This window comes from Zonotrichia leucophrys, chromosome 6 (genome assembly GCF_028769735.1).
Source record: "Zonotrichia leucophrys gambelii isolate GWCS_2022_RI chromosome 6, RI_Zleu_2.0, whole genome shotgun sequence".
Classification (NCBI taxonomy): Eukaryota; Metazoa; Chordata; class Aves; order Passeriformes; family Passerellidae; genus Zonotrichia; species Zonotrichia leucophrys.
The window spans coordinates 23,096,092-23,112,011 of NC_088176.1; the positions used below are offsets into that span (position 1 = coordinate 23,096,092).

At 38.8% G+C, this 15,920-nt stretch overlaps 1 long non-coding RNA gene across 1 annotated transcript in view; it reads left to right on the forward strand.

The window, feature by feature from the left end:
- Positions 1-6,644: 6,644 nt before the first annotated feature.
- LOC135449670 (uncharacterized) overlaps positions 6,645-15,920 on the forward strand; it is an 88,021-nt gene continuing 78,745 nt past the window's right edge. The window contains exon 1 of the long non-coding RNA XR_010440815.1: positions 6,645-6,762. This is a non-coding gene — a long non-coding RNA (uncharacterized LOC135449670). The remainder of the gene's footprint in view (positions 6,763-15,920) is intronic.

A 15,920-nucleotide genomic window follows, 5' to 3' on the forward strand; every position in this document is an offset into this window, starting at 1 on the left:
AATGTTTGAGAAGGAAGGGTTCTCTTGGTGGGATTTTTAGAATATTCTGGTCAGGATTTGTTTTTTTTTTCCATTGAGGAAGTTACCAGCTGAATCATGGAGAAAAGCTGTGGAAACAGCCAATTTTCATTCCAAATGCCAGTGTTATGCCATCATAAAACTGAAAACTCTGGAAAACATTAGGAGAAGATCTCTATCATGATTAATTTTCTGCTCATTTCCTGATGTTTTTGCAAAAGACACTAGATTTCTCAGAGTAGCTCAGGAAAATCCAAACTTGGCCCAGAACTTTCTCATGAGATCCATTTTTTTTTCTGTGCTTGCATGGGTAATGACAAGAAATCAATTTGTCTAGACTATTCTTCCAACATGAAATATAGAATAAAGCACAATCCTGTAATGATTAAGAAACACTCCTTTATATGATCTTTTAGTTACCTCGTGAAGCATTCTGTCTGTTTTTTTACACATGATCCCCACAAATACTATTCTGTAACATGCTTGTGTGGCTACATTCAAATTCTATCTCTCTTTTTCATCCTTAAAAGTTTTCAGTGATCATTTTTCACAACTAATTAATTACATGTTAACTAGATGTAACTCTCAAATAACAAGTTGCTTAGAAAAAGTTGAGTGCCCTGTGCACAGGTTGTTGGATTGGTCCAGGAAAGTCCTGCATCTCAGACACAATACATGTACATGTCTTGCTTAGGGCCAGAAAACAGTCCTAGGATTCTTTAGGTTAACTTTACTGCTAAAGTGAAAATTCCAGGTTTTATGAAACATTCAAGAATAACAGCATGGGAAAAATACTTGTATCAAAAAAAGGACACTTGGTTTCAAAGACCCTTCACATTCAATCCCTGCTTTAACTACCATTCTCTCATTCTGTCGAGATTTTTAAAGTCTGGCCCCTTATGGCCTCCTTTATCACCCACTTGTTATATTTTCTGGTAAGTGTTTCCTGCTTTTTTTCCAGTAACTTCTTGTCTCCTTCAAATTTTTCCTGAAGTTAGCTTTCTTTTTTTCTGTGATGCTTATGTATATTTCACTCTGCTGTGTGGGCAGTAATAATTTAATTTTGTTTCCTGTGACACAGTATGTAGGACGGTTGGGTGACCAATTATGACATGTAAGTATTCCAAAAATGCAGAGAAGCAGATTTGAAATATGTATGGTTTCTAATTTTTATTTTTGTTCCAGCTTTAGTAGGATCACTAACAACTGACATTTTCTGCAGAGATGTGTTGGGTCTCACCTCTAGAGTCCTGTTTTTAAGGACTGAACCTGGGACCTCAATCAGCTCAGGGCTTACTGTCCTTAGGGTGATAAAATGCACATTTGTGCTATGAGTGGAATGGATGGAAAGAGCAAGCAATGCCTGGAGTCACTGATGAGGAATGAATCTATTGGGATTTGGGATAGAGGTAAGGAGTTGGAAAGAGGCTGTCTGTTACTGCAGTGACCAAGAGAAAGGGGGTTTTCGAGGAGTTAAGGTAGTTTGCATGATGCTGGTAAGGAAGGCACTGTCAGGGTTTCTCTGTATAAGACTGTGGGGAAGGTTATGGTAGTTCCAACAGTTTTATAATGGCAAAAATAAAGAGATGCTTCTGAGCACTGCATGTGACACCAAGGGCTCCCTTCCTCACACCAGCCTTTCACCTGGCTTTCTTCCAGGCAGCTCTCAGAGAAACCTTTCCAACCTCCAAGAAGCTCCCATTGTTAAGCCTTTCGCCCTTTTTGACATCGGTACACGGCGATGCTTGTGTACTGCCCTGCAGTGTGGGAGGACAACTTGGGCTTTTTCCTGTGTGGGAAAAGAAAGGACATGGTTGTGACAAGAACAGGAGAAAATCTTGAACATTGATGTTCCTGGTGCTAACAGGGAAGCAATTTCTAAGCAAATGGTATCTTTCATATGCCTTAAAGAACTGAAGATCTTAATTTTTTTTTTTTTGCAGTTCTAGACTTTATGTTAAAAAGGTTTTTTTCTTTTACTCCTGTGCTCTAAGTAGATTTCATTTTTACCTCTCCCCACCTGTAATTTTGCTTTTTAGACCACTTTCTCTGAAGTAGGAGACTGGTTATGGATTAGGATCACTAATGAGCAAACTTCTTGACTATAAATCTGTGGACGAAGAATGCTTTTGTAGTGGCAAATTCTGCTGTTGAAATCTGCCTTGAACTTCTGAAGCAAACTCACTTGGATGGTGGGCATGGGAAATGCTACTGCTGTGATGTACTTGCATTCTAACTAGGAATGCCTGCTGTATGTATTCTTAACATATGTTAACCTCTCTGCAGCAGTTCTTGCCAAGAAACTGTCACAAAGGTTATTTAGCAAACAAAACTGCGTAGGAAACATTCCTGTTGTACTGGTGTGCCTGCTGTAACTAATTGGGCATGTATAACAGGAGGGTGAAGGTAAATAAAGCTGCATATGTACAGTGTTTAGGTAAAGTGCATGATATTTTGCATCATAATTCTAATCCTTTTAGATGCTGGTGATCTCCAGAAAGGTGAGAAAATGATGGAAATGAAGTCCAGCATGAGCCTTCTCCAAGGCTCAGTGTTAACAACGTGGTACCAAGTCATGCAGAGCTGTTGTTGCAACTAACCAAAGGATTTTTTTTTTGTTTCCCAATGTGTGTGCACATACTTGGAATATACATAGGGTTTGTTTCTTTTTTACCTTTTCCTGGGTGTCCTGACTCCACCCTCATACCCCAAACTGGAAGCAAAAGTTGCTATTTCATTGCAAAACAGGGCTGTGATTGCAGGGCTGTGATTTGCCTGTTTGAGGTTGCTTTCTCCCAATAAAGAAAGGGACTAGCTCCTGCTGGAAGTGTCTTGGTTCTGCCCACCCAGCTCAGTAGTGGGGTGTATTTTCTGAGAGATGAATGGGTGCAAAAGGGTGGCTTTGAATGTTTTTAAGCAGAAGCAGCATTTCCAAGCAGGGCCAGAGGATGAGGAGACCCACAGAGTGCACAGCATGGCAGTGGTGCCTTTATGCAGAGAGGAGCAAGGCAGAGGGGGAAAATGGACTCACTGATAGCACATCAGGCTGTGTTTCAAATAGATTTTGGAAATAAAAACTGGATTAGAACTGAAAGTCTCACATCTTCTGTCTATTTTCGGATTGGTAAATAAATTGGTTCTAAATTGTAGATTATTTCCCTTTCCCTTCCTTCTCCCTGGGCAATATATTCTCCCAGAGAATATATTGAGATTTTTGTTTTCTTTAAGAAAAGAAGAGATATATATAAGAGATTTTTGTTTTCTTTAATCTGGAAAGTCTTCCTAAGCTCAGGAATGCTACTTGGCTCAGTAAGCACAGTAACAGTCCAGAGAGATTGAACTGTTATCCCTATGAAGACAATTAAAATAAAATGTGCTCACCATTGTATTTAACACTCTGTGGTGTCTGCCTCTTGTTTAACTGAGATCACAAATATGAATTAAGTGCCCAGTATGGTAACATAAACCAGTGATTTCCCAAAAGGCAGAGCAAAGGAGTGTGTGGTCTTGTAACTTTTATTGTTAAGTTTAAATTACAAAATAGATTTACAGTAATGCCAGTTTTCATTCCAGGTACTAAAATCCTTCATCACTGTAGCTTAACTATTCTAAGTGTTGGCCAATATTACTCTTCTAACAAAAGAATCATAAGCAAGTAGAAACAAAATAAGAATGAAATTGTAGATTAAGAAAAAAATGTATGCTTGATGTGTATATATACATAGGCAGAGTTGTAACTTGTCTACATCAGCATAGATGAACTTAAATTGGTATAACCCCTTGCCATTTTAATATGTTTTTAGCTAACTGTGTCATTTAGAGCCGCTTGAGAGAACACCCAGATAAATATATTTCCATAAGTTCTAGGCCAAAGAGAAAACTAATCTCATAAAATAAGAAAGCAAATCTAAGCCTTCATAGTAATATGGACATGATTTAATTAGTCACATCAGCAGAATAGATTTATAGTTGTCTATATGCCTTTAAAAGAAGGATTTGGTGAAAAGAATAATTTACACTGTTGTGATTTGACAGTATGTTTTGGATCATATGTAAATAAATTAGATATTTCTCACCAGCTGGGTAGTGAAGTTACAAGGAGTAAGACCAGTTTGTGTGTTAGGCTGGCACCTTAGGCTCGTATCTGTCCATCCTGCAATCAGATCCACAGCCAAAGCTTGTGACAGCCAGTGCAGATCTGGGTGAATTCTGGACAGGTCCTGCTCAATATTGCAAGACATTTAATTTTATTGCTTTGTACATGGAAAACTGGCTGTGGCCACTGCAGTTTGAATGAATCCCTCATTAGACCAATTCTCCTGAGCTTTTGAAATTCTTAATGTGTGCTAAGGCAGTACTAAAAACAGTGTGTCTGGATGTACACTGGTTTCTTAGCATAAGTTTCTACATCAGGAATATGACCCTTCAGTCAAAACTTAAAATATTAGAGAAAAGCAACTTGGGCCATGCAATGTAAATTTAATATGTATTGCTCTGTGTAAAATATTTCAAGGAGGTCTTACTGCATGTATATAGATCAAAATAGATTTTGTTTTCTAACAATTGAATTCTTTTCACAAATTTAAAACTGACCTCTTGGTGTACAGACTCATATAATTCCTCAAGTGTTCAGTGTTGCCAAACTTTTATATAGCTATTTTATTTAGAGGTTTTTTGCATGCTTCGAGTTTTACAGCATACTGGAAATTGCATGGATTCTGATAAAATCTCTCAATCTCCTGTAGGAAGCACTATTGCTCACTCCTTGACTCTGGTACGATAATCCTTTGAAGTAGCAGTGGTTTCTTTTTTGCCATATATGTTTTGGTTGTAGATCCTCAGATCCTGTGTGTTCAGCTGCATGTGTGCTGGCCCTGCCCATGAAGCCAGTGGCAGCCAGTGCCTCACTCTCTGCTGCAGGGTGGTTGTTCAGTTTGTTGAGGGAGGCAGAAAATGCTGAATGATACTTGCAAAATGAATGTTAGAGGTTTCATTTCTAGCCAAATTATCTTGGCCTTCTGTCTTCTGCCATCTGGCTGTATCCAACAGTAAGTCCCACTAATTTCTCTGTGTGAGCTTTGGTTGGCTCTAGCTGCAGCCCAAGGAGGTGCAAGGCATAAGGCAGTTTGCCCAAGGTAACTTTGTTTGTGCCTTTGAGCAGTTGCTTATTGGGTTCAGTAACAGTTGGTATTGTTTTTGATTCTTGTGCATAACTGCACCTATGCTTTCTATATGTGGGTGTAAAAATAAGTGATTGAAACAAATCATTGCTCTCCTGTAGCTGTTTCTGTCCTCTAGATTTATCAGCAGTTTTTCTTCAGAAATGTGATGGCAAAGTTTTTGCAGACTGTTCTGGATCAAGCAGAGGTAGCAGCACGAAATGTGATGCTGAAGTTTTTGCTTTTGCAGCTCCACTCTGCGCTTCTGAGTGGTGTTTTGTGTGTGTCCATGCAGCTGTCATTCTAAGCTGCTTTCAGTTCTGCAGGCACTGTTTTCTCACTGGTGAAACTGAGGGTTTAGCCTGTTAGCTGACATGCCAACAGGCCTTCCATGTACCTTCTGCCCTGAGCTGTCCCTGAGGAGTGTGAGGAGTTGTTCTTTGCTTTGTAGTTATCCAAGGTTCTACTGTGGTTCCTGGTGGAATAAGTGAATTGAAGAATGAGATGTTAAAAACCAGGAAAGTTTAGAGATAAAAGAAGGAAGAAAAATCACAGAAATTAGCTAGATGATTTTATGGATTAAAACATGTTTGTATTAATTTGTGGGGTTCTCCTCAGTGCTTGTTGCACCACTTCTACCTTTACTAGTGCTAAGGAAAACACCTCAAGTGGGAATCAAATATTCCTACTTTTTTCCTTGTGCTGTAAGTTGCAGGGCAGAAGTGTGTACAGGGAGAAGAAGGATGATCAGAAGTTTCCCATTTAAGTTCAAACACTGCTTTGGATTTTTATAAGCTTATCTTTACAATGAACAAATTATTTGAAATTCTTCTTAGCAATTTTAAAATTTCCAGTTGTTGTTGTGGCGCAAGAAATTCAGAATTTGATGCACATACAACTAGAGGGGCAGAAAACGTGGGATAAGAATAGCAGCAGATTCCCACTCAGTATTGCTGGGCTTTGAGACTGACCAAGAGACACAGTAGCATGGGATGAGTCAGAAGGCTGCCACATCACACTGTTTGCAATGTTTTCATTTGAGAACCTGCAAAACTAAACTGGCTGTTGCATTGTCAACCCCAGGCCACGGAGCTGCTCTGAAAGCAAGAGAGACTTTGCAAGGGTTTTTACATATCTGCTACTTGATGGGTGAATCCAAAAGTTCCGAGTTCTGTCCCCTCTGATACTCCTACTTGTGATGCTGCATTTTTCTCTGAGTGTTGTTAACTGTGCCGATGTGAAAAGATTAATGGGGAAAGATGGGGGAAGTCTTCACCAAACACTTTGAATAAACCTAAGTGATGTTATGTGTAGGTGCACAGTTTGTGTTAATTGGGGTGGGGCTGGGCTGAGCCTCATCCCCAATGGGCACAGCTGGGAGCAGCAGGTGAATCCCATTGGAGCTGATGAGCCCTTGAGTGCCCAGGGGCGCTGACCAACCACCAAAGGGAGCAGAGGGCACACAGGGGCAGGGCATCAGCATGAGGGGATAAAAGGCTGGGCTGAAGAACAAGAGGGGCAGTTGCTTGCCGCTTTCTGAGGTGGAATGGTGTTATTCTCTATGGGCCTGAAGCCTTCTAATGAGGTATGGTTTTGCTCTGTATGGGTTGGAGCTTTCTGATATTTTATGGTGACTCTCTGTGTATCTGCAGCATGGGCTGTGGCATATGCTGCAACAGTTAGCAACCTTTTTGCAAACCCTTCTTGGGCTTAGACTTTTTTTTAATCTAAGGTATTTTTTATTATTTCAGAATAGTTCTGCCAAGCTCCTCCACAGCTGTGAGTTAGAGAAACAACTCCTAATCACTGTGTCTTTTAATTGCTGGAATACATGAGCACCCAGGTTTTTCTCTTTCATTTCCTGTGCTTTTGAAAAGAGTTGAAATGTCTTTCCTCCAGTTCATTTCTCTCTTCTGTTTGTACTCTATTCCATAAGGGCACTGCTTATAAAAGATGTATATTTGCCTTTTTCATTATTGGTATAAAATGTTTGAGAAAAGATCCAATGACAACTTCAATTTTGTACATGTTAATTAGGATTAAAGTAATTCTTTGCACACAGTAAAGATTTTCTTGAAACAAAAATAAAACAAACAAACAAAACCCCCCAAAAACCAACCCAACTGTTGCTACCTTGTTTACTTAGCTAAAATCAGATTACAGTCAATGCATTTTAATGTACCAGTGTCTTTTGGTTGCTGCTGGCTTAAACTAATACTTTTAAGTCAAAGTTGTCACAGGCCTGTGGCGTTGTTTTTGTGATAATCAAAGACTGTGTATTCCTTCTTCCTGACTATAATCAAATCTGTCTCGTGGACTTCCTGTTTTCCTTTGGGGTTTTTTGACAGCAAGAAACCATAAAAAAAATACCGTGTTTTCCTTTTGAAACATAAATGCATTTACATTGTTACGAAGCAATTTCCAGATCAGATATTACATAGCAGTAAATTCAGTGCAGTAGTCAGTTAGGGACTCTGAGTATGACTGAAGTGGATTTGCAATGATTCGAGGATTTTAACCATTAATGAACAATTCTCAGCAGCTTTTTTCTTTCCAGGGCCTTATTCAAATAAAGTGTTACATTTTTGTACGATGAAACAGCAAGGTAATTATTAAAGAGATGATGGATTAAATAGTGAACCTATTTGTATTTTTCAAAATAATTTTGTCAACAGTTCTTCTCAAATTGTTAGTACTATTGAGTGTGTTAGAAAACTGACCTAAATTTTAGCTTGCTAGTTTTTACTACTGTTCTGGTTTCCATGTAAATGATTCCACCTCACACCAAGAAATGTGGGGGAAACCTGCAGAGTAAGAGAAGTAGCATCTTTGATACTGCCTGAAGATCTGGGTAGTGTGTCAGCTGTGCACCTGGCTGTGAGTGGTTCCACTGAAGAAATTGGAAACAGCATATCCTAGAAATGCTGTGGAAACCCCATGACTCTGATGTAGAAAAGCAGTTTATTGCAAACCTAGGGAAACAAGATGAATGGATTCGTTCTGTAACTGTACATGTTATATGTATCCATTGACACCTGTATTCTGTGTGAATCCTCCCTATGTGCGAAGGCAAACTTTGCAGACATTAATTTTTAAGTGTTGGGCTTTATTCCAAGTTATTCATCTATAATAGTTTTGCATATGATTACATATATTTAACTTGCAGGCTTGAAATTGCATTACAGGCATCGGTGAGTTAATTCTAAATAAAGGTGCGTTCACTGTCTTTGTACAGCAAATCTATGCTGAGTGCAGCAGATCATTCCTGAAGTAGCTACTATGTAAACACTAGGGAGAGAAATTAGAACAAGGGATTCCCAAAGTGCACTGCTATCACTGCTCAGCATTTCAGTGGGCATGGTGGTGGCAGGTGGCATTTTTTTTTTGGTGTCTCCTATGGTTCAGCAATTAACAATTCCTCCTCTGTGCCTCTGGATAGGTGCCTGGCTACATCTGTGTTGTAATGGGAAGTTGACAGAATGCAGGGGCAGCCTGTAGGTGGTTGTGAAATGTATTCAAGGCACCGTAGAAATAATGGCTAATATAGGGAGGTCTGTGTTGGTGCTGGTTTGTATACATTGACCGTGGAGATCCATGCTTATCTATCATTCAGATAACATGGTTATCCCTTTGAATAGAAAGCCATGAGAATTGATGGGTTCTTATATCAAAATTGGAAGATGAGCTGACAAAGCATGAGTAGCAGCGGATGACTGGGTGAAATATAATGGCATTTCATATAGTGGGTTAGTTCAAGACATGATACTTTCTACTGTTCTTGAAAGGCATAAAGCTATAAGGAAATGTATAATTCCATTAATATCTTCTCACATTCCTCCTTCTTTTTCACCTCCCTTGACTTCAGTGGATCCCTAAAGCCTTAGGAAAATCTGGCAATGAAGTTCTTATCCTTTGGGAAGTGAGCTGGCTTAGTCATACTGCTACCCAGAACAGCAGCTGAGAACAGTGGGAAATCAAGTGTTTGCATTTTTGTTGGCTTTGCATTAAGCAACAGGAGAATAGGTTATTTGTGATGGAATTCACTCCAGGTAGTTGACATCACTCAGCAGCAGAGCTGAAAGAACAGGGAAGCATTAAATAAGGAAGCAGGTGTGCAGTTGTGCACATTGAATGGCATCTTCATGGAGCAGCAGCAGCAGTGAGCACTCTGTGCTCTCTGAGCACTGGTGGGCTTTGGAACCTGTGCACTCCACCTCTAATGGACACAGGGGAGCGAGGACTAGCTGTGAAAAAATAGAATGCTTCCACATACTTTTACAGAGCCCCTTTGGAATAACTGCACTCCGTTCCGATTTGTCTGTGAACACAAGCTGAGATAATCTTCCTCCCTCCTTTGAATTCCCTTGGCATAATTCTTGCACTACTTTAAAGTATCTCATAATATAGAGGCATTTTTTTCTGACCCGTGAGAGCACTGAGGCTTCTGAGCTCTAAATAATCCTGGCCAGCTTGGATTCAATCTCTTCACTGTCTATCAGATGTTGCCACTTGTAAGACTCTGAAATGCTTTTAAGTAAAATTTGTTCCTACTGCTTGACTTGATTACTTTTAAGCCATGGTGAGTTGATTCTGTGTATCATGCAAGCCACAAATCATTTTATCAGGTCCTCAGTTTCTCTTTGCCGTCATAATATGTTCCATTCTGCTTGCAAAAAGGAATAGAAATGAAAGAAGGACAATTCTCTTGCCCTATCTTTGTGACAGTGAGGGACAGTGCTCAAAATATACCAGTTGGCACTTTACATCTAGTTGTATATGTTTCCTGTTTTTTAGTTTTCAGGATCAAGTGTGAAGGGTTGAAAAAAAGTAGAAGTGAGATGAGTCAGAATTAAACTGCAAATAGCAAGTGCCTTTATTCCTAATGGTTTAATATGAGATGAAATACATTTGCTAAAGCCTGAATGACCATGCAGGGGACATGGTTGGAATGAATCAGCTAGCTGTTTTCTGGAAGAAAATGCACAATATTCTTTCATATTTTTTATGTGCACCCAAGTGAAATAGCTCAGTTCAGCAAAGTTTTGTTTAATGCCTTTTGAAAATTAAGCTCAAATGACTCCTTGGGAAAGAGCAGTCCATGAAGGTCCTTTTTTTCCCAAGGGAATGAGAATGTCATTGCAGATACTTACTCCTCCATGAGGTGTGACATACTGCATTCACTCTCAGATATTCTTTGTACTGATTGTGGCTTACTTTGACTATTTCTATGTATCAAGTACACATACAAAATGCAGCAACCTATAATTCAGAGTAGCAACTTCATCATGTTGTACTACCTATGTTATTTTGCAAGGTCTTATACAGGATGCACACCATGACAAAAAAAGGCAGAAAAATGTTGTGAATTATGCAATGGTGAATGATTAAATTCTTCCTGCTCTCATTCATATTTTATACTGCAAGTCACAACTTCCAGGCCTAATGCATACACTGATCATTTGTTTTTCAACCTGTCAGCCTTATTGCCATCTCTAAAACAATTTAGAGTGTAATATTTGAAACAATTATATGTGATTATGGATTGATGTTGCACTGAAAGCTGATTTTATTTAAATCTTAGGTTCTTATCCATGTTCTGCTAACATTTGTATAAATGAGTGACTGGTGAGTTTTAAGCATTATTAAGTGAAATTCTTCAAGGGATTGTAAGCCTGTTAGGTTTTTTTGTTAATTCTGGTAGGTTTTTTTCTTAATTTGCTGCCTTCCCTTTTTTAACTTGAGTGATAAATAAGGTTTAATTTATTCCTACCTCCTTGAACCAGTTCTTTCTGATTTAGGTGCTGGTTCTTTGAGTTGCTAAAATATCTTGTTTGTAGAAAGGTAAAAGTGGAAAATACTGGAAAGAGACAATAATTTGTGTGTTATGGCTTTTTCTGGTTCTCTTTGGTGTCATGTCATATCCCTCTGCTTCCCCAGATTTTTTCCCAACCACCATGCTGGCTAGATTTGGAGCTGCTTTAGGAGCACTTTTGGATTGAAGTTTAGGCAGTAAGTGATTGGAAACCTTAACAGCATTCTTGGCATCTGCTTAGTAATTTTGTATAATCAGATGCCTCCTTTTAGTTAGTGGTTTGTTAAATCACTGCTTTATAGGTTTTTAAGTGCTTCACTCTGTGTGCAGCTCTAAAGCTCAGTCTTATTTTCCTGGAATTGAAATTGCTGATCTGGAAGGCACACATACTCTCTCCTCCCTCCCCATGCCTTTCAATCTTTTGTCTTTTAGCAGATATGTTGGAAAGGGTAAGTTTTTAAATATTTAACTGTAAGAAAATGAATTGTCAAACAGTGAAGTTGCAGCTTCTGAATGCAGTCATTATGAAAGTGCTCAGTCCCACCTTACGCACTAATTTTTGACACTGCAGGTACCTGAGAAGAACATGTTGTTCTACTAACAAGTTTGTCTGACAGGATGTTGTCTGGGATAAAGCTCTGGGATCTAAGGTAGCTACTATGTAACAGTGTTCTTTAATCAGGAAAGGTATAGTGAAAAAATAAACATAATGATCAAGGACTTCATGGCAGTTAATACAGACAGCTAAATTATTTGTTGATTATTTATTTGAATTTGGACCACCTTTTTGATTCATGTAGGGCAAAATCTAATGTCTGTGAATGTGTTCACTACTTGTGTGATACTCTGGTATGCATATATATGCATTTTGCATATATACCCATTTTTGGGGGGTACTTTTTGATAAGTACATCAAAATCTTCAGAGTCACCAGCAAGCAAGAGACTCCTGTTGTGTTTGTGTACATAAATATAAACCAAGTAAATTATTCCAACATTTGTTTCTTTGTAACAAACTTTTGTTAGAGGTATATCTTTTAAAGCAAAAAGCGATTTAACACCTGACACTAACATTAGAGTTCTCATGCTCCCTTTATGACGGAGTATCTGGCCAGTTGCATGTTTTGGAAAACATGAAAATATCATTAATTTCTCTCTACAGTATCTGCTCTACAAACAGTCTTCAATACAGTCTGAGCTCTGAAACAGAAAATTGCGGGATGAACATCAGTGGCCACTGTAAACTCTGTGGGCACATTTAGGCTGCATTTTACGGGGGTGTCCCATCATCTAGGGGTAAATCTTTTTCAGTGTGTGATAATTCTATGTCAGCCACTTGTTGCTAGGAGAAAATACGTTGACTATGTTTCTACAACAAAAGCCACAGAAAGATTTCTCCATCTTGTAATGCTACTGCTATAATCACATTTGTGGAGAAATGTAATAAGTTACTAAAGAGATTGGACTCCTGGACTCACAACATCAGTGTTGTGAAGTCCTTGGTTTTCCGCTGGTGGTTTTAAAGACTGGCAATAACTCTTGAAGGATTTAGTAGCTCGCTTAATTTTATCTTCTCTCCTGGTGTCTTTGTGCCGTTTGTCACTGGGCTCTATAGGATGTTTTGTCCACATGTGGAGTTATCCTAGAAAATGAAGAGTTGTGCTTTTGAGTTTATAATGATTCTCTAGTGACTCTTTTTGCTGGACTTCAGAGCAGGATTGGTTGTGATGCATTCTGCTGCAGTAGGAAATGGCACTAGAAGCACCAGCTTCTGCTCAGGCCAGAGTGCAGCCTGTGTGCTGCCTAACCAGGGTGCTGTCCAGTCAGTCAGCAGTACCTGTAGCTGAGGACGGGTGTGGAGAGAAATGACAATTCTGGTCAGACTTCTCTGACACGTGAAAGACAGCAGAGTCTGTAGGTGCAGGGATGGCTCCCACTCTTTCTTGGCAAGTTTCTTCTTTGTCTACTAATTCACAATGCAGTGTATTCACTGCACATGTCAAATCCTTTGTCTACCTATTATCTGTTGCACTAAAAGGATTCATTCTTTAGCATTTCCTAAACCATACAAAATTATTTTTCCTCTTTCTAAAATGTTATGCATTTAGAGAAGTGAATGTGCTGAAATCCATTCTATTGAACCATCTGTGAACAAGTACAATATGACCCACTTCTGCTGAATATCCTCTCAGCTAATTATCTACAAAAATTCGTCTGCATAGCCTGCTGTCCAAATTGCTACCATGCACCAGAAGTAATTCACTGTGGAGAGAAGGAAATGGTTTGGTAAATGTTATTACAGAACCAGATACTTAAAAAGATCTTCAGGTACTTGATTCTTAGATGAAGCAAAGTATTTAAAAAAGGAAGTGGGTCCTCACACAAGCACGGTGTGAAGAACATTAAAATACTGGGGAACATATTGAGATGAAGAAACAGGGGAAAATGTTGAGGTGGGTTTTTTTTGGTGGTTTTTCCCCCCATTCAATTAGTAAGCTAGAGGCTGCTAATAGCCTGTGTCTGAGTATGGAGTGCCTATTGCTCTCAAATGATGATTAGCATCACATAAGAGCAGATTTGCATAGGCTTGGTTCTGATACATAACATTTTAGATGCTTGGCTAAGTTTAATACAAACTTAAATGAGTTGCACAAGGCTAAAAATAATTTGGAATCTTAACTGTGATAAATGCTTCACTGAATGTGTCCCAGCTTATCTCTGAATATGCTTTTATGGGTGATATTTCAGTAACTTGGGTACTGTTGGGGCCCAAGAAAAAGTGGTGCATAAAAATGTTTTCTGATTAAAAGATCAGAATTATTATGAGGGACTGTTTTTTTCCTGGAAATTGTGAAGAGTCATAACATTGGATTCAGCAGGAGATACAAATTTTATTGGAATCGATTTTCTAACTTCCAGTCTGGTAGAATTTAGGCAGAAGTAAGATATGAGCAGATGAAGAAAATTCAGTGAATATTTTTACATGTTTAAATGCCTATCAGGTGTTTTCATGTATCCTTGATACTCGAGTTTCCATACCTGTCTCAACAGTCAGAATTTTGCACAGAAGTATATGCAATGTCAAAATTGTAAGTTCATGCTCTCAAATTTGTGTGCACAAGAAGTGTACAGACCAGAACAGTAGTGAGTTGTGCTCATACAGTGAATAAGCTTGAAGTGCTTCTTAAATTTGTGCAACTTCCTTTCCCATTCATTTCATCCTGTGTGGGAGAGCACAGCAATGATGCTGTTTATTTCCCTTTTTCAAATTGAGAACATTTTATGAGGAAGCCATTACCCTTTTTTACAGGCTGACACCTGTAAATCTGTGAGGAACAAAACTGTCTCTAATAAGTTGCCTGGTGAGCATAATTTGCCATACCAAGGGAGTGACCTAAATTGTTCTTGTTGATTCTACCTAGAAACCTGTGCCAGGACAGTTCATAATTTACTCCCTTGCTGTGCATGTTATTTTGGATATGTTGCATTTTATATGCCATTTTTCTTACATGTATGTAATCCTACTTTTGCTTATAAAACCTAAGGAGTCAACCCCCTTGGGCAGCAGCAAAAATTAAAGAGGAATTGCTCAGGACCCCACTCCAAGGATTTCAGACAGGAATGTACAATGTATTTTTAATATCTGTGCTAATACTACTCATTTATCTCTGAGTCTAATGTGCACAGTCAAAACCAATCTTCATACAGAGTTTGCTGTAGTTTCCCCCCCCGTTCCTGTTAGTAAAATACTTTCTATTCCAGATTCTGGGTCACAGTTGTGTTTCAGTCTTGTATTCTTATTTTGACGATTTGCTTGGTGTCTCAGACCATGGAAATAGTATTTGATTGCAGGAAAGAACGAAGTGAAGGGAAACCTGCTGAGGCTGTTTGGGAACTGAAGTGGTATCACCTCAGGTTGGGAGAATGGGTGACATACATATCCTGTGTGGCAGCAAAAGTTCTGCTTCAGCTGTGTTCTCTGGCCAATCTGGGAGGTATCGTGGCATCTTGAGAGCTGCAAGGTTGAATAAAATGTGATGTGATATACTCGGCTACAATTTCTTTTGAACTAATCTTGAGTTTCATCTCAGTCATAAATCTGATCATACTTGTAATACTGCAGTTCTAACTAAATGCAGTGACTTCTAGAGGTGCTTTAGTGCCACTCTAAAGGTATCTCTAGAAATTTTGCTAGTGCCCTTGCTAGTAACAGAAGGCAAGCAGAACAAGGAACCACAGAAATGTTTTGTCCTTTATTCTTAGTGAGATCCATACACCCTCCAAATCACTGTGTGAATTAGGGACCAGGACATGCCTTCAACCATTTTTTCCCCCACATTTTTGACTAATGTGTCCACAATATGTTGGTTTCAGACAGGTCTTTAGGAGGATATGTGTTTGACTGGGTGTGGTTCATTTTGACTCAAAAGGAACTTTTTCATGTATTCCTATGAGACTCTGCACATACGTCCCATCTGCCTCTGTTTAACTGACTTCCAGGTTTTTTGGATGCTGAAAGATTGTTACATCAGCTGCTAAAAAGCTTTTTAGTTTTGAAATCTGAGCCTTTCTACATGCCTGGTGAATAGAGGCCAACCCATTAGTTTCTTGCAGCTTGGGGTTAGAGATGTGTTTGTCCACAGTTCAAATCTCTTGTAGGCAGATGGTTCTCAAGACCCTCTAATTCCTTAGATGAAAAAGTAGATTATGTGCCTTTTAGTTTTACTTTTAAAAAATTTCCTCTCCAATGCTAATCAAATGCACATTGCAGAATATTGATAAAGAAACAAAGCATATCACCTACCTTTGTGTCCTTGTATATGGATGCACAGAGACACACCAATGCTCTGTGTTCCTTTTTACCTAATTTAAAGCCCTAGATCTCACTTTCCTGACAAATTTGTCATATTCTCAGGTAAGGAAGTAATAATA